General features: G+C 37.0%; 1 protein-coding gene across 2 annotated transcripts in view; it reads right to left on the reverse strand.

The window, feature by feature from the left end:
• Window positions 1-17135, reverse strand: part of REEP3 (receptor accessory protein 3) — a 101538-nt gene that overhangs the window by 66115 nt on the left and 18288 nt on the right. The window contains exon 1 of one of the 2 annotated variants that reach the window (XM_030335562.1): window positions 7058-7694. The exons of the other annotated variant lie outside the window; for it this stretch is intronic. The gene's annotated coding sequence lies outside the window, so the exon portion shown is untranslated. Of the gene's footprint in view, window positions 1-7057; window positions 7695-17135 lie in introns of those variants that run through there. 2 annotated transcript variants of the gene reach the window in all.

Consider the following 17135-nt stretch of genomic DNA (forward strand, 5'->3'; position numbering starts at 1 on the left):
CAGAATCACCCAGAGAGCTGCTGCTTTAATATTGTGTTTGTTGTTGCTCATAAATTTAACACCAGTAACTAATTTAAAGAACATAAGAATGAAAAAGCAAAGTAAAAGTCTTTTCCTGTTTTGAAACCACATAGTTCCCCAAAGATAGGCATGCAAATAGTTTCCTGTGTATCCTATGGTAAAGTAACTTAAATACATAAGACATATTAAAAACCGACAGTAAATATTCAAACTCCGCATTTTCCAATCATCTTAGTACATTTTACTATGTGGTCTTGAAGTTATTTACATCTATTCGTCTGTATGGTGGAAATGCTCATTGCACCATGTGTCTCTCCTCCCAGCTCCACATTCAGTGACCTCACATTGGTGGCTTGAAAAGGCTATTATTGTAGGGAGAATTCACATCAGGGAAATTAGCAAACGATATGAATCAGACCTTTTTCTCTCAGTTGGTAAGCATTACCAGCACACCACTGGATATGTGTTTTAGCCAAGGGAAACTACAGTATCTTTCCATCAGAAAAACCATGAAACACTGTATGTAGAGGGAATTCACCGAATTTACTGAAGTAAATAAAAGGCAGGCTATTATGGCAACCAAGTTCATAAAGGGTTTCATGCAAGACAGAGAAAAAGAAAAAAAAGTTTTCTGCCCTTTACCATAATTCACTTCAATTCTGTTTGAATATTAGATCTCTAATATTAACAAAGACTCTTGTGAATTTCCAAAATAGAATCTTAACTGATAAGGTATCCTAGAAACAGTATTTTTTTAAAAAATTATTTTGAGGGAGAGAGAAGGTGCATGCACATGTGCACACGAGCAGGGGAGGGGCAGAAGGAGAGGCAGAGAGAATCCTAAGCAGTCTCCTAGGCTGTCAGTGCAGAGCTGGATGCGGGGCTCAATCTCATGACCGTGAGGTCATGACCTGAGCCAAATGACCTACGCCAGACACTTAAATGACTGAGCCACCCAGGCATCCCTCATTATGTTGCTGTTTAAAGCAGCCATCAAAGTTTGTGCATGATCACTGCCAGAATAATACACAACTCTGTCTTACACAAATTTTGAGAAAGATTTATTGCTAAGAATCTTGGCTAGTAGAGAATTCCCATTCAGTAAAACACAGTTAAGTGGCCATCAGGTAACTACAGCCTTGAAGAGAATTATGAAAATTACATAAAGAAAAAGTCAAACCCATGAGAAGAAAACCTCAGATCCTGAATTCTGTAACCAATGATACAAGTTTAAAACTGCCAAGGAGAGATAAAGACAGTAAAAATTCCTCTGAAAGACCTTATACGTTTTAATTATAGTCATCAAGCACTAGGAAGCTTGGAATTTTCATGTTGTCAGAGCTAAACTTCTAATTTTACCCCAGAGCTTCTCATTTCTACTTTAAAAGGAAAGCTAAAGATAAACTAGGGGACAGAAATCAGTCCACAAGCAAATCAGACTCGTACTTCATCTCCCCTAGCCACTCCCATCCCTTCCCACCACTAGGGCCTATTATGTGGTAGACCCAAACCAAAGAAAACTGTTTAAAAAGAATGCTGATCTCAGTACCCTATAGAACCAAGGGCTGAAGACCCTTGAAGCACTCAAGTAACCTTGCATCCGGTGGGCAGAGTTCCACAGAATGTGGGGACTGTCATCTTGTAACTAAGTGAGCCAATCTCCAGCATTCCCCAGTTTACCAAGTGTAATTTTTCTGAGTGTCACTACAAGTAAATTCCAAGGTGGGGTAAGTATTATTCTATTTCTACAGATGATAAATGTAAGGCTTGGAGACATTAAGGAACTTCTGAATTAAGTACCCAGCAAGTGTCAAAGCCAAAACATAAGAAACACAAAACTTCTAATTTTAAGAGTTGTGCTCTTCCCTCAATAGCAAAATAAAACAAAAAACCCACCAAAAATCAAAACAACTTCCTACTTCATGTAATCTATAACCCATAGCAAGCAGATCCCCAACATTAGTTGAATGAAGTCAGTATTCAGAAGGTACCTAAGAAATTGTGACCCATCAATATACTACTCTCATATATAGAAAGATTTCAGAGACACATTTCTTGGTTGTGTACAAAGTCTACATGGAGGAATACCTGCATCTTTAGTTTAAATTTATAGGTTCTCCAATTTTTATCAAACTGGTTAGGTGACTATACTAGATGGGGTTAAGAATTACTCCTATGAGCTGACCAACCCCACTCTTACGTTAGCTGTTAATTCAAGAGGAACGGTTTTCTTTATTTAGCCTTTCAGCACAGGGTATGTTGAAACCCAAACTTAGCATTAGCTCCATCGACACTAATAACAAGAGTTCAGTTGTAATCTAAGGTTTTAAAAAAGCTTGCATTGAAGGAAAATCCCAAACCACTTTTGAAAATGTTGGGAAAATTTCCTTTTTAAAAATACATGCCTCAAAATGACTACGGAAATCCGTAAATGTGGATTCTCTCTTGTTCTGTGCAGTTCATTCAGCACTACATGACCATGAAGTGAACTTCCATGAATTGCACTCAGATCTAAAATTGCTGCCCAGTGGTGCCTGCGTGGCTCAGTCAGTTAAGTGTCCGACTCTTGATTTTGGCTCAAGTCGTGATCTCATGGTCTTTATAGATCAAGCTCTGTGTTAGTCTCCACACTGGGTGTGGAGCCCGCTTACGATTCTCTCTCTCCTTCTCCCTCTCTCCCTCCCCTGTTCACGTCTTCTCTTTCAAAAAAATAAAATAAAACTAAATTAAAAAATAAAATTGTGGCCAAGTCCTCCCTTTGGACACTTTGTGTAGCTTGGACTGCACAGCAGTCAACTATGGTCACCTCACAGATGCACATGACAACTCTTCTAGGTTCCACCCCCCCTAAGGTGAATTTAATATTCTGCTTTAAAATAATCTTTTAATTCCTCTCCATTACACAAAAACAGGTATCACTGATGGCATCCTATGCGCCAGGTACTGTCTTCTAGCACTAAAGATACATCTGTGAACTCCCCATTGCTTTTTAATTAAAACTAAGTTTTCAGTGATTTGGAAATCAAAACATTCTAGTATGTTTGTTTGTTTGTTTTGTTTTAAGTAGGCTCAGCATAGGACTAGAACTGACGACCCTGAGATCAAGACCTAAGCTGGGATCAAATGTCGGACATTTAACCAACTAAGCCACCCAGGTGCCCAAAACATTCTATTTTTATATTTCTTAAACCACTTCATTTCATTCATCCAAATCTTTCCAGTACTTCCAGTATCTCCAACTCAGTGATTTTTTTTTTTCCTCATGCCTTTCCCTAGAGCTAGAATACCTCCTTTTTCATAAGCATCCTACATGTTACTATTTCTCATTAATGAGGTTGCATGGTTTGGTCTCCCTATTTTGTGTAGCGAATGAGTAACAGGAATTTTTATGTTCTGGTCATTTTTGTAATTTAAACATGAAAGAATTAAATAGTCTTTATATTCTCTTCTCTTGAGATAGTCAACTGATTAGAGGATGTCTAAGTACTTTCTTTGTATAAGAAAATTAGAGAGGGAACTTTATACTGTCTTGGACAACTCACTAGCAGAAAAACAAGCAAACATGTGCTGCAAGAACTACACCACCACCTAATTTAATTCTGATGTCAGTAAGACAGCACAAAACCAGCATGCTGGCTGGTTGGTACTACCAAGCCCTCTGCCTCTTATGAAACATCATTCATTGTTTCATGAGAAGCAGTTTTAGATGACCCTACTCCTGTTTTTGAGAAATAGTATAGTCTCTACCAATTGTGACCTTGCTTTTTGCTCCTTAAAAAAAAACAAAAAAACACGTGTGTGTGTATACACATGCGCGCGTGCGCGCACACACACACACACACACACACACACACACACATGATTAAACAAAGGGCAATTGATCTATCAATTCTAAAGAAAGCGGCGTTAAAATTCCTCTTCATCAGAGGACTGCTGTATGTTAAAGAGACTAAAGAGAAATGACAATTAAGTGCAGTGTGTAATCTTTGATTGGATTCTGGATTAAGAACAACAGTGCAGGGACACCTGGGTGGCTCGGTCATTTAAGAGTCTGACTCTGGATCTCAGTTCTGGTCTTGATCTCAGGGTCAGAGTTCAAGCCCTGCGTTTTTGTTTTTGTTTTTCAAACAAACAAACAAGCAAACAAACAACTGTGCAGCTATATAAGGCATTATCAGGACAATGTCAGCAGTTTGAATATGAACTGTACTTTTGGTATTAATATCTCATAATGTTACATTTTTGGGAGGATATTAGTCTTGAGGCTATATAAGAATGCCCTTGTTTAGAGACATAATAATCAGGGCTAAACGTCACAATGTCTTCAACTTTCTAAAAATTTTTAATTTTAATAGAGATTTAGATTTACAGAAAAATTGTGATAATAGTACAGACAGTTCCCATATATCACAATGCAGTTTCCCCATTAAAATCTTACCTTAGAATGGAACATTTGCACAACAGTGAGCCATTAACAATGCATTAGTATTAATTAAAGTTCATACTTTATTCAGATTTACTCAGTTTCTACATATATCTATTCTAGGATTCCATCTGGGATCCCACCCATTTACCACATTACATTTGACCATGGTTTCCCTGGGCTCCTTAGAAAGTTTCTCAAGCTTTTCTTATTTTTGATGCCTTGATAGTTTTGAGGAGTACTGGTCAAATATTTTTTAGAATGACCCTCAATTGGGATTCTTCCTTTGTTTTTTGTCAGGATTGGATTGGGGATAAGGGTTTCTGGGGGGTTTATCACAAACATGATACGCCATCTTCATTACATATCAAGAGTATTTACAACCAGCATGACTTAATCATTTATGATGTTAACCTTGATCACTTGATTGCAGCAGTATTTTTCAGGACAGTTATAACCATCCCCCACCCCCAGCCCCCTCCAAAATCCTGCCCCACTTCCCACACCATACGTTTGGGAAGAAAGTCACTATGTAAATCCTGTGCTCGTTGAGTGGCAAGTTATGTTCCACCACCTTGAGAGCAGAGCATCTATATACACTCTTTGGAATTCCCCTGTGTGGGAGACTTTTCTATTTTCCTCCATTCATTTATTCAATCATTATTTATATCACTATGACTCACAGATATTTATTGTACATTTTGGGTTCTATTACACTACTGCTTTATTGTGTTGCTCAAATTGTTCTAGATTTGGTCATTGGGATCTCTTTCAGTTGGCTCCTATGTCCCTTTAACATACCATCATTGTTCTTATTTTTATCTTTTTTGAGCACTTTGCTACTTTCTGGCACTGCAAGATAGTCCAGGCTTATCTTGTCAATACTTTTTGCCGCATTCCTAGAATCAGCTATTTTGCCAAGGAGCCCTGGTTCCTTCTATTGGAAAATGTATCTGAAACCAAGATCTGAGTGGTGGGTGTGCTCGCTACTACTAAAGTATTCCTGATTCTAGGCCCTCCTTTGTTTACTTTATATCTTAACCAATATTTTTCTAGTATGTTGTCTTTTGATTTTGTTTATGAATTTTGCTAATATGAACATGGGTATTTGTGAACCCTGGTAATAAGTTTGTGTTGGTGTTAGATTAGCTTTTCTTCTATTTTTAGTTCGCTCATAGTTTAATTTCTTGTGGTGGGGGGAATGGGCAGTAAATCCCTGGTGACTTCATTATCCCTCACAAAAATGAATCCTGGGTTTGGGGCTGATGTCACCAGCTCAGAGGAATACCAAATCTTCTGCTGGGGATTTTATCTTCACCAACTGGAAGCCACATCAGTAACAGTCTCTGTCTCACCTAACAACACTACTAGCAGGAGACAATTCACAGACTCTGGACATGGGATTTTTAGCTGTGCCACCGAACCTAGGGCTTTACGATTTAACACAGGGCACCCCCCCAAAAGGCATAGATGCTATCCAGCCTAGTGACTTCTGAGAAAGCGACTAACCTTAAGAACTGAAGCTTAACAAGAACACAATTTCCAGGTCTGTTGGGTGTTCATCCCCACTGCTGACACGAGGTACAATCCCACAGTCATCATACTTCGAGTTTACATATTCAAGTTAATTTCAGTCCACTTTGTATTTCCCTCTAGACTATGGATGAAATCAATGTATTATCCTCGTGTGCCCATATAATCCAGTACCACTGAATTTAAATTCCACATGAAATTCTTCAGGGAAAAAAAAAAAAAACCTTTTAAAATACTTATTTTACTCCATAAATTATAATGATAGTGATATTCTTTTGTAAAGTTGAAGATCTTACAAAACATTTTATATTAAGCTGCTATGAAAAAGTCCTTCTATATTGCTAGTCTGGAGTGGTTCAGCTCACTTGGCCTGTCCAGGTTTGGTATCAAGATAGTATTTTTTTTTTTTTTAATGTTTAATTCCACCCCCCTTTCTTTTTTTTAAATTGAGGAGTAATTTACCTATACCATAATAGTTTCAGATGTACAACATAACAATTTGATACCTGTATATATTGCAAAATGATCACAGTAGGTCTAATACCACTCAGAGTTATAAAAATTTTTTCGTATGATGAAAATTTTTAAGACCTACTCTCAGTAACTTTCAAACATGCAATACAGTATTATTAAGTATAGTCAGCACGCTGTACATTATATCCTCATGTCTTACTTATAACTGGAAGACTGTACCCTTCAACCCCCTTTACCCACTTCTACCCAATGGATTTTTGACTCCTCTTTCCCCTCCATCCAACCTGTAACCCAGTCCTGTTGGTTTTTCCTTGGTGAGAGTCCAAGGTACATCTTCCTTTTCTATGTGCAAACTGGGAGTGGTCAGCGATACCCTTAGGCTCATGCATCTCTGACTTATTGGATAATTTCCCAAAACGCCTCTGGCTCCACTGTCGGATCAGTCTTCCTAATATACCTGCTGTACTTCCTTGCTTGAAGACTTCAATAGCTGGCCTCCTTATCCCCTTGCCCACCAGCCTCTGAAGGGACTCATCAGAACATACTTTGAAAACCACTGCCTTATATAAATCACATGTTCCCACATGGTTTCCTAAATACACCTACCTTTTGTATTTCTACTTCAACCTGGGAGAGTGTGTGCATGCCTCCCTCCGTCATCTTTTTTCTCCACAAGGTCCTCCCGTCGCTTACGTGTCACCATCCATTCCAACAGTGAGAGACAGTTAATTCCAGTATGCATGTGTAATGGTTTCAAAATTGTTAACTCATACTTTGATTGGATACAACTTTATCAACTAGAGGACAGTACCATTTATAGTTCTTTTTTACTGGAGTCTTAGATAAGCCTTCAATTATTTCCCAAGTTACTCAGATCAGCACTTTTTCCCTCTACTCTCTTCAACCAAAGCTGTTTAATACATTTATAGAGTTCGATTATTTTGTCACATTTAGTTTCCCATCCTGATTCCTCAGTCTCCTAAAATGACATTTTAAAATTTGTATATAAAGATTTACTCTTTGTGCTGTAAAGTTGTAGGAGTTTTGACAAATGTGTAATGTCATTTATGCACCATCATAGTATCCTACGCAACAGTTTTGCTGCCCTATTAAAACCCTTGAGAATCCTCTATTTAACACTCCCCTTAATGCCTGGCAATCACTGTTGTTTAAAATCTCCATAGTTTTGCTTTTTCCAGAATGTCATACAAATGGAATCATACAGTATTTAGCCTTTACAGACTTGCCTCCTTCATTTAAAATTCACCCCCCCCCCCCCCCGTCTTTGTGTGGCCCTGATAAGCTCTTATCTTTTTATCATTGTAGTGTTCTATTGTATGGATATACCAGTGTGTTTATCCATTCACTAGGAGCTAGCAAAGGACATCTTGGTTGCTTCCAGTGTTTGGTAGGTTATGAGCATTCTTCTACGAACATTCGCATATAGGTTTTTGTGTGGACCTAAGTTTGGTTCAGTTGGATGATTATGTATGAGCATTATTGAGAGATTCTGTGGTAAGATTATGTTCAGCTTTTTAATAGCCAAACAGTCTTCCAAAGTGACTGTACCACCTTGCATTCCCACTAGCAATGAATGGGAGTTTTTGTTTTGCATCCTTGCCAGCAATTGGTGCTGTTAACTTTTATGATTTTAGATATTCTAATAGGTGTGTACTGGTATCTCACTGTTTTAGTTTCCATTTCCCTAATGACATATGGGATGTGGTATGACTTTTTGTATGTGCAATTGCCATCTGTATCTCTTCTTCTGGTGAGGTGTCTGTTCAGTTCTTTTGCCCATTTTTAATTTAGGTTATTTATTTCCTTGTTAAGTTTTAAGTGTTCCTTGCATACATTTTCTCTCAGTCTGTGGCTTATCTTTTTATTCTTTTAACAGTCCTCAGCAGAGCAGGTTTTTAGTCCAATTTATTTTTTTTTCTTTCACGGACCATGCTTTTGGTGTTGAATCTAAAAATTCATCAAACCCAAGGTCACCTAGATTTTCTCTTATATTTTCTTTTGGAGGTTTTATAAAAGTTTTGCATTTTACATTCAGGTCTGTGATCCATTTTTGAAGTCATTTTTGTGGAAGGCATAAGGTCTTTCTTTAGCTATACACACACACACACACACACACACACACACACACACACACACGTTATATATATTGCACAAGGACATCTAATTGGTACAGTACCATTGTCGAAGCAACAAAAGTAGTAACAAAAACTTGTTGCTCTTGGGGGAAGAGAGGGAAGAGGAAGAGATACAGCAATTATGACAAACTGTTAACAGTAAGTGATTCTAGGTGAAGCGTAAGTGGATGTTCCTTCTACTTGTTCACATTTTCCATAGCTTTAACATTTTTCTATAAAACCAGTGAAATAATTTTACAAAGAAGGTAAGGAAGAATAAAGTGCATTTTAGAAGAATTTTCATTAAGTTCTTTGTCTCTCAAAGGGTTAAGTTTCAGTTATATAAAAGATTGTAATTATGTACAAAACTGGATAACCTAAAACTGAATTAACAAACTACTATATTCCCAGAGAAGAATATAAAAGAGGAACAGCAGCCACTAAAGACAGAAATAGTTAAAATATTTTATATTGAAAAATTCCTACCCTAACTGTGGATTCGTCTATTCTTATAGTTTGGTTAATTTTTGCTTAAATACATCCTCTTGTAAATATGTAACTAGATTTGTTATGCTGTCTAAAATCTTTCAACTAGAATTATCAGTTTATACACATTTATTGTAATTTTGAAATATTTATGCTTAAATCTAACATCTTATTCTGTACTATTTTTTCTACTTGTGTTCTTTTTCTTCTTTCTATGGAATGATTGAGACCTAGTCCTCTAGTCCTTGGTTTCTAGAGTTAAGGTATTAGACTGCCTACACTGGGTGTTGTTTCTGATCCCAATATGCCCCATGAGAACAGGAAAACCACTCAAGGTCATCAGGTTACAGGAAATGCCCCTAGGTAAATACTAGCTCCTTTGTGCTCTCTTTGTCTTGCTGGGCTACCAGCCTGTAAGCAGTGTATACTTCCTAGTGACCTCAGTGGTGTATTTTTTTTTTTTTCTTTTCAATAACTCCAAAGGCATTTCTTTTGATTGTTAGAGGAGATCACCATCAGACATTTCTAATTTCCAGCCATTATATAAAACAATACTATTTTCTTTACATAATATTGATTGGTTGTAAAGATTTTGATCGATTATATTGCTAGCTAGTATTTTCATTTTATTTATAAGAATACTCAGGACTTTAATAGCTTTCATCACTGGTACATTTGAAAACATGTCATAAAATATTTCATCAAGCCGTTTTTCATGTTTTCAATTCCAGGGCCTATCACAGTTACATTTTTGTCCACCAGACTGCTCAAAATGAAACCCTAAACTGCTGTTTATATTTAAATTTTCAGAGGATTTGCTCTGAAAAGGAGAATCGGAACATTCCATAAGGAGAAAAGAAATCAGTCTCTTATCAAGCACTTCTGGGGCTGGAAGACATAGCTGAGAGATGGGAGTTCCTTATATCTGATGTGAAATATGTAAATTAATCACCTAAACTGCTTATACCTGACAGTACCTAACATTATTTGACGCTTATGGTAAAAGAGCTTAAAATAGTAGTCTCACGTTCAGGGATATACTTTTTTTTCCTCCTTGAAATGTACAACCATTCAAATTTTCGGCCAAATTTGAACAATCTTAATTTCTATTCAATCCAAAAAATTTAATAGTACAAAAAAAAAAAAAACAACCCACTTGGGAGCTCTAATTCTTTCCCCAAAGATATATAAAGAGGATGGAAATGTGGTTCAGCATTACATAATGTTGCCACCCACTCTAGGAACAGAAATGAGTGCCTAGCAACAGGAAAGGGTCATCTCAGGAGAGTGCTGATTGCTCATTGGAGCATTCTAAACACAGATGCTTTTCTATCCTTATCACTTCCAGTCCCTGCTAAACACACGCTGGTTACCTTGGATCCCAGGGCCCTCTCATGAAAACCTTCCTCCTATGACCATCAATAACTGCCACTCATGGCAACCTCTGCCTTAGGTTACATTCTTAAACAAAAGACAAAATAAATTTTGAAACATTATAAGAAAATATGCATTTTGTGTACAGAATAGTCTCTGCATTCTTCTTTTCTCAGTGATATTTCCTTTAAGATATGAAATGTTAGTTTTCACCGTTGGTATTTGTCTTGCCTGGCCCCTCATACCCACAGGTCTGGACAGCAAGGCCAAAGCACCCAACTCATAATAATGAGGTTAGGCATGAGTGTGTCTAATATTGCAGGTGCTTATGTTAGGAGAACTCTTCTTAAGACTGTAATCTCATGTTCAAGAATTGGTTTTTATTTTCTTTAAACAGCCATTTAAGTTTTAGATTAAATTTGAACAGTCTCAATTCCTATTCAATTCTAAAGATTTAGTAATACAAATAAAGACCCAAGAAGCTAGATTTTTATTTTTTTTCCTGAAAGATATATGAAAGGATAGAATGTGGTTCAGTATTAACATAATTTTGCCACTACTCCAGAAAGAGAAGGGAGGGCACCTTTACTCATGTTTATTGCCTATTTGCATGTGTTCCCCACCCCCCCTTTTGGTGTGAAGTCCCTTGTCCATTTTCCTTTATGTAGTCTGAATAGGAGCCATTTGTTGTGTTTTTATAATATTTTCTCCCAGTCTGCCTTTTTCCCCACTCTCTTAATGGGTCTATTTTGATGAAAAGTATTTTAGTCTGTTTCAATTTATCATTCTTGGTCTTTTCCTTTATGACTAATGCTTTTTGTGCCCTCTTTGTTTGCTTTTCCTTATTTCAAAATCATAAAGATATTTTTCTATATTATTTTCTAGAAACTTTTACTTTTTACCTGTAATGAGACTAGAATTTTTGTGTGTGATCTGAGTTTGGGGCTATGATTAAATGGACTTATGACATCCAATTGGCATAGGACTGCTCTGTGGTGCCACCTCTGCAACAAAATAAGCATCCACATATGTATGGGACTCTTTCTAGATCCTATGGTCTTTCATTGGCCTGTCTATCCTTGCCCCAGTATCACATTGTCTTAATTACTGTAACTTTGTAATCTTCATATCTAAATAAACTCATCCCACCAGTAATAGCTGATCAAATATGTCATCCCACTATTTTTGCTCTTCTAGTTCAACACTGTCTTGGCTACCCTCGGACCTTTGCATTTCCATCTATGTTTTAGAGATAAGTTGTCAATTCTCTTCTCTAGGTCTACATACTCCTTAAGTGAACTCCATTTCATGACAGCATCCATAGCCAATCTGTCAAACAGTCCCCTGGGTTATATCCTTAAAACTAAATCTAGAATCTGATGACTGCTACCAGTCCGGTCCAAGTAACCACCCATCTCTCACTGATTTATTAACATAGCCTCCTAATGGATCTCCATACTTCCACCCTTACTCCTTTACAGTCTGTTTATCATGGCAGAGAAATCTTTTAGAATAGGATCTGATAATGTCACTCTTATACTCCTAACCCTCCAATGGCTTCCCACCTCCCTCAGAGTAAATTCCCATGTCCTTAACAATGGCCTACATCTCTTGCTGCAGTACTGCTCTGCCCTACCACACTGACTTTCTTTTGCTGAGCACAAGTCTACCTTGGAGCTTGTACTGAGTTAACTCCCTTCCTGAGAAGCTCTTCCCCAGGATCTGCAAGGCTAATGTCTTCACGTCCTTCAAGTCTTTGCTCAAATAAATGTCAACTACTCACCGAAGCCTTCCCTAGCTACCCTAATTAAAAATTCCAAGTCACCCCGAGAGTAAATGGAAACTCTATTCCAACAAGATGCTTTATCTTTTAACAGAAACATAACATAATAAATTATGTCCCTTAATAAATGTAAGCAATTTAAAAAGGAAAGTTTTAGGGTTTTTTTTTTAAGTAGCACTTTCAATATTCCTTGTATTTGTTAAAAATAAGACAGTCATGGAAATTAACCTAATGATGAAAACTACCACAAAGCAGCAGAAGGTAGTTCCTTCTGCTGGCCATTGATCCCATGGCTCTTTTGTTACTTAGTTTTAAATTTTAGTGTGTGGAGAAAGGAGTAGGTAAATCAAATAGCCTTTGCTTTAATGGCATTTGACTAAACTCTAATGCATATAAGGAGAATTGGGAAGGTTTCTCAAAATCTTAAGGTGTTAAGAGTATTTTTATTTCTAGAGCAGTTTTCCCAAATGTTTCTTTTAAAATTTACGATGTAATACCTGCTCTATACTAGAGTATATATAATATATATGCAAGTATGAAGTCAAACGATGCATGTGAACCCAACCCCAGATTAAAATGAGAGCAGTGCCTGTAACATCCCATCTACCTCTGCATGCCTCCCCTGTCCAGAGTGCTCTGACAACCCTTTGTTCCACACCTTGCAGTTGCTGCTGCTCTTGCTCAAGCTTATCATTCCTTTCCCTCTCTAAACCTGTTCTTCCTCATGTTTTCCATCTCACAAAATGGTGACGCATCGCACTCAAATAACCCGAGCCAGACACCTGCAATTCCTTCCTCCTCATCGTTTTTGTCAAATTCCACCCCCAAATCTCTCTCATGTCTGTTCCCATGTCCCAAACACTTACTTCAGCCTTAATTCTGATCCTTTTTAATTTTCATGGGGACCACCTGGCCTCCTCACTTTCCCCAGGCTTCCTGTTCAAACCTTTCACTGCTTTCCTTCCTTTCTCAATCAAGAAACAGCTTCTTATCACGCTATTAGAAGTTAGACTGAATTGATCTTAGGCTTCTGACTCCTCTAATCTCATCGCTGGCAGCTCTGTGCTCCAATACTTTTGAACTACCTGCTTTGCTGTTCCCTAAGACAGTCATGTCACTTTGTTTCTATGTCTTGGCATACTTTCCCTCTCTGATTGGGAGCTCTTCTCAAGAAGGATCACTTCAGAGAGGGAATTGAAAAGCTATTTCCTCTCAGAGTATTTCCTTGCCTCCTCTAGGTGAGGAAGACTTCCTCCCTGTTCTCACAGCATCTTGTACGTAGTTGATGTGATTACTAGCAGTGTGGCTTTTGGTAAGTTATTAACTTTTCTGTTCCTGTTTGCTTTTCTGTAAGATATGATTTAACAGAGACTACCTTGTGAGTATTAAATACCTTAAGCCATGTAACAACGCCAGGCATGTGATACACAGTTGACAAATATCAATTATTACTGTCCCACAACAATATGTTCATGGACTTACCCATCTGCTGTCTGTGTGTTTAGCATTCTTCAGGATATATTTAGCTCTTCATCCTCAAAGCCTAGAACACTCTGATACATGATAGGTACTCAATAAATACTTGCACAAAGTATAAAACAAAAACAAAAACTCTTTCCCCTACTGTACACAAAAAGGGAGAATGGAATAGTTTTGTATGCATAGTCTGAAAGACAAATATTGCCCAAGCTGAGGCCAGAAAAAGTGACAAAAGAAATGGACACAGTGCTATTCAATCTGATGGTTCTACAATTTTCTTTTATGGCCTTTAAAAATATATGCAGTGGCTACTTCAGATTAGAAAATAGGACGGCAGTAGCATCTTTTTCTGGTGGGTTAAGTATAATTACCACTTAGTTAAACATACGTATCAGCAATTTTAATTCTCAATTTGACACATGTGATTTATCCTAATTTATTAAAACATAAACTAAAAACACAGTGCAAAGTCTACTTTTCTTCAGTAGCAGAAGTCTCAATGTTGACATACATATACAAATGGTCATATTTCCCAATATTTTTATATTCATTTGGAATGCTGGTTTTCCTCATTTCTGATTCATCCTTATTTTGTGGAAAGCATCTATGCTCAACTTGTTTAAAATGTATTTGCTTCATTAAAAAAAAATTTCTTGGGGCGCCTGGGTGGCGCAGTCAGTTAAGCGTCCGACTTCAGCCAGGTCACGATCTCGCGGTCCGTGAGTTCGAGCCCCGCGTCGGGCTCTGGGCTGATGGCTCAGAGCCTGGAGCCTGTTTCCGATTCTGTGTCTCCCTCTCTCTCTGCCCCTTCCCCGTTCATGCTCTGTCTCTCTCTGTCCCAAAAAAAAAAAAAAAAAAAAAAAAAAAAAAAAAAAAAAAAAAAAGAAAAAAAAATTTCTTTTCACAGAATGTTTTTGTTATTGGTTGATGGCCAAAGAGACTATTTATTTATTTATTTATTTATTTATTTATTTATTTATTTCCTTCATATGTTTTTAGTTTCCATAGAAGCACACTAAACTATACTTTAAGTATGAACATAGCTTTTTCTCGGGGAAGGGATATAAAAAAGAGGAAGGACAGATTCTGAAAACTTCTTTTTAAAGCACATACACACACATATCAGCTGCAGAGAAACAAGGTTCACAAAATGAATACTCCAAGCATTGTATGCTAGAAATAGTATCGTAAATTGTGTGCCCGAATTTGTCACTCCGAAAAAAAAACACTTCTAGAAAATTATATTCTTTCCCACCCAAATGTTTAAACCTGTTAAGTAAGGTTGTTTCATAAGAGATTTATTCTCTAACAATCAAAGCAACCTTTTTAATAAGCGAAAAATTAAGCTACTTACACTAGTATGAGTCATGATCACATAAGAATTGACAAATTATCTATTTTCCTCTTTACTTGAATCAGTTTTTCTTTCTTATTGAACAAAAAGAGGCAACTTCATGAATTGTCCTAGAACCTGAGTCAGCTTATGATAAAGACAAAAAGCATGGTTTGCATACGGGGGAAAAATGTGAGTTAAATACTTAAAGATGACACCTGTAAATTTTGTTATTCTACCACTAAATTTAAGGCATTAGGTCTACTAACTAGTACTAGAAAAAAACTTTAATGCACCAGAATCCTTCTAATACATGAAATCATTTTAAAAATTAATTCTAATCAAAAGCAATTGCCATGGGATCATAACATTAGAAAGGATGAAAGAAAGCCAATTTCCCTTTTCATGTGCAACAGAATCATGAGCTAGACTTTTTCCCAAAGCCATTAGGTATTGGGGTGGTTTGTCAAGCAGCAACAGATCACTGAAAGCAGCCGGGAACTCCAGGTGGCCCTGGTAGCAGTGAGCACAGACTCCCGAGGGCATGGAAGTCCAGGTGAATCAATACTGCCTGACGAATGGCTGTGGAGCAAGTAGGCATAATAAAGCACAGGAAAGGTGGCATCGATGGCACAAGGAACAGCCAGAGCAAGAAGAGTGTATGCAGGTAGCAACTATATAGGTGGCACCCTATACCCTTGAATGTACCCAGAGACACAGAAGTGAAGAACTGAGGTCTTACCTAAATTAGATGGGTTAGGATTTGTAATCTGTTAGACTAAGGGTCAACTGTTAAGGTGGCCTTACTGAAGTTTACTTAAGGTTCACAGTTGGGTGTTCACAGAGAACAGGAAGATATAAAACAAAACTAAACTAAGTCTGCTTTTCCTCCTCTTTCATTTCTTTGTAACTCTAATGACATTTAATGGAAGAGTCGCAACTCTGAAATACTCGTTAATGCCTTGCTGTAATGCAAACAGACTGTTTTAAGGAGCAAGGACTGATAGATTTCTGCGTAGGCTCGTAGGCTCGTGTTGGTATAAAGGACATTCACACAGAATGTCACATTTGTGCCTCAAGCAACCTGAGTTAATCAAGAACAGAATTATCTACATTTTAGGGATGAAGTAAAGTCCTACTACTACAATTGACCCTTGAACCACACAGGTTGAACTGGGTGGGTTCACTTACATGTGGATTTGCTTCGATATAGTACAGTAAGTATAAATATATTTTCTTAATGATTTTTTAAATTTTCTTTTTTTCTAGTCTATTTTAAGAATATAGTATACAATATGTATAACATACAAAATCTGGGTTAATGTTAAGTTCTTGGTAAGGCTTTTCAGTCAATAGTAGGCTATTAGTATTTAAGTTTTGAGAGAGTCAAATGTTCTACACAGATTTTCAACTGTGCAGTGGTTCAAGTGTCCCTAACCCCTGCATTGTTCAAGGGTTCAACCGTACTAAGAAGTAGTGATGTCACTTGTAGTGACTCAAAAGGATAATGATAATGTGAGGTGGCATTTATGAAACTCTGAATTCTGTAAATTAGAAATAATGACATGAAAGTATTTGTATTTTACCTTATGCAAAAAAGCCTGAAATGTGTATCCACAGAGTTATTAGAATTTCACAATAATTTTAAAGCAGGCTGAAGAAAAGATTAAATCTTGTTTTTATACTGCTGCCAGAGAGCAGTGCCATTTTAGCTGGCAAAAAGAAATACCTATCCTTTGTTGAGACCTTATTATTATGAAATCCCGAAGAACTTAAACATCATGTAAAATGCTACCAGCTTATAAGCACCAATTCTGTCCCTAGCATAACTGGATGTTTCTTAACCTTTAAAAAAACACTTTTCTGTATAATAAATGTTAGAATTAAAAGCCATTAGTTTTTGTTAAGTTCTGTTGGCTGGTGGTTTTCCTTCTCTATCTAACACATACTGCTATTTGGGTTTAAATGCTACCACTTAAAAGATTTTAGTCTTGTTTGGTATTAAAAGTTGAGACTATAAAATAAAGGCATTTATTTTTCTGAGGGAAACTATTAAAACTAATCTTTGATTTAAAGAATACATATTTTAAACAG

Source organism: Lynx canadensis, chromosome D2 (genome assembly GCF_007474595.2).
Source record: "Lynx canadensis isolate LIC74 chromosome D2, mLynCan4.pri.v2, whole genome shotgun sequence".
In the NCBI taxonomy this organism is placed as follows: Eukaryota; Metazoa; Chordata; class Mammalia; order Carnivora; family Felidae; genus Lynx; species Lynx canadensis.